This window comes from Camelina sativa, chromosome 9, assembly GCF_000633955.1.
Source record: "Camelina sativa cultivar DH55 chromosome 9, Cs, whole genome shotgun sequence".
NCBI lineage: Eukaryota > Viridiplantae > Streptophyta > Magnoliopsida > Brassicales > Brassicaceae > Camelina > Camelina sativa.
In genome coordinates this window covers 18,168,956-18,171,410 of record NC_025693.1, presented here as the reverse complement: position 1 = coordinate 18,171,410, position 2,455 = coordinate 18,168,956, and positions in this window count along the sequence as shown.

Here is a 2,455-nt window from a genome sequence, read left to right as displayed (position 1 = left end):
GGGAGTCTCGTGATCTCAGCCGTTCAGGTAGGAAAGATGATCGAGAAGGGCCGTGAGGCTTATCTGGTTACTATATCTATGCCAGAGTAAGTGGGGAAGTCCACGGTTAGCGGTATTCCGGTTGTGGAGGACTTTGAGGATGTGTTCCAGTCATTGCAGGGATTACCACCATCTCGGTCGGATCCTTTTACTATTGAGCTGGAACCGGGGACGATGCCGTTATCCAAGGCTCCTTACAGGATGGCTCCAGCAGAGATGGCAGAGCTGAAGAAGCAGCTGGAAGATTTGTTGAGCAAGGGTTTTATCCGTCCTAGTTGTTCACTGTGGGGAGCTCCGGTGTTGTTTGTTAAGAAGAAGGATGGGAGCTTTCGGTTGTGTATTGACTATCGGGGTTCGAACCGAGTTACTGTGAAGAACAAGTACCCTCTCCCGAGGATTGATGAGTTGTTGGATCAGTTGAGGGGTGCTACTTGGTTCTCCAAGATCGACTTGGCTTCAGGTTATCATCAGATCCCTATTCATGAGGCAGATGTGAGGAAGACAGCCTTCAGGACGAGATATGGGCACTATGAGTTTGTGGTGATGCCGTTTGGGTTGACAAACGCGCCAGCTGCGTTTATGAGATTGATGAACAGCGTGTTCCAGGAGTTTCTGGACGTGTCAGTCATCATTTTCATCGACGACATCCTGGTATATTCTAAGAGTCCTGAGGAGCATGCAGTACATCTGAGAGCAGTGTTGGAGAAGCTGCGGGAGCAGAAGTTGTTTGCTAAGCTGAGTAAGTGCAGTTTCTGGCAGCGTGAGATGGGGTTCTTGGGTCATATTGTTTCAGCTGAGGGAGTTTCAGTGGATCCAGAGAAGATTCAGTCCATCAGGGAGTGGCCGAGGCCGCAGAGTGCCACTGAGATTCGGAGTTTCCTGGGGTTAGCAGGTTACTACAGGAGGTTTGTTCGGGGTTTTGCGAGTATGGCTCAGCCGATGACTAAGCTTACAGGGAAGGATGTCCCGTTTGTGTGGTCACCAGAGTGTGAGGCAAGTTTTGCAAGTCTCAAGCAGATGTTGACTACCACGCCGGTGTTAGCATTGCCTGAGCAGGACGAGCCTTATGTTGTGTATACAGATGCTTCTAGAGTGGGGTTGGGTTGTGTACTTATGCAGCAGGGGAAGGTTATAGCTTATGCTTCGCGGCAGTTGCGGAAGCATGAAGCTAATTATCCTACTCATGATTTGGAGATGGCAGCAGTGATCTTTGCTCTTAAGATTTGGAGATCCTATCTGTATGGTGGGAAGGTACAGGTATTTACAGATCACAAGAGTCTGAAGTACATTTTTACTCAGCCTGAGCTGAATTTGAGGCAGAGGCGTTGGATGGAGTTAGTAGCGGATTATGATTTGGACATAGCTTACCATCCTGGTAAAGCTAATCTGGTTGCAGATGCCTTGAGTCGGAAGCGGGTGGCTTCGGCTCAGGAGCAGGATATGGAGGTGTTGGTAGGTGAGATTAGTGCATTGAGTTTGTGTGCTATCTCACAAGAACCTTTGGGTTTGGAGGCAGTTGATAGAGCAGATTTGTTGAGCAGAGTGAGGTTAGCTCAGGAGAGTGATGAGGGGCTGGTGAATGCCTCTAAGGCTGCGGGTGCAGAGTATCAGGTTTCTGCTAATGGTACTATCCTTGTGCATGGTCGGATCTGTGTGCCCAAGGGTGAGGATTTGAGGCAGGAGATACTGAGAGAGGCTCATTCGAGCAAGTTCTCTATTCATCCAGGAGCGACCAAGATGTACCGTGACCTCAAGCGGTATTATCACTGGGTCGGGATGAAGAAGGACGTAGCTGACTGGGTGGCGAAGTGTGATACTTGCCAGCTGGTGAAGGCGGAGCATCAGGTTCCTGGTGGTTTGTTACAGAGTTTACCCATTCCAGAGTGGAAGTGGGATTTGATCACGATGGACTTCGTGGTAGGTTTGCCTGTGTCGAGGACGTTTGATGCTATTTGGGTCATTGTGGACCGTTTGACTAAGTCTGCGCATTTTCTGGCCATCAAGAAAACTGATGGAGCAGCGGTTTTGGCCAAGAAGTACGTGAGGGAGATAGTCAGATTGCATGGTGTGCCTGCTAGTATTGTGTCTGATAGAGATTCCAAGTTCACCTCGGTGTTCTAGAAGGCATTTCAGGCAGAGATGGGCACGAAGGTACATATGAGTACAGCCTATCATCCTCAGACGGACGGTCAGTCAGAGAGGACGATCCAGATTTTGGAGGATTTATTGAGGATGTGTGTGCTGGATTGGGGTGGTCATTGGGCAGATCACTTGAGCTTGGTGGAGTTTGCTTATAACAACAGCTACCAGGCTAGTATTGGGATGGCTCCTTATGAGGCTTTGAATGGGAGGCCGTGTCGTACACCGTTATGTTGGACTCACGTGGGGGAGAGGAGCATATTTGGTGCAGATTTTG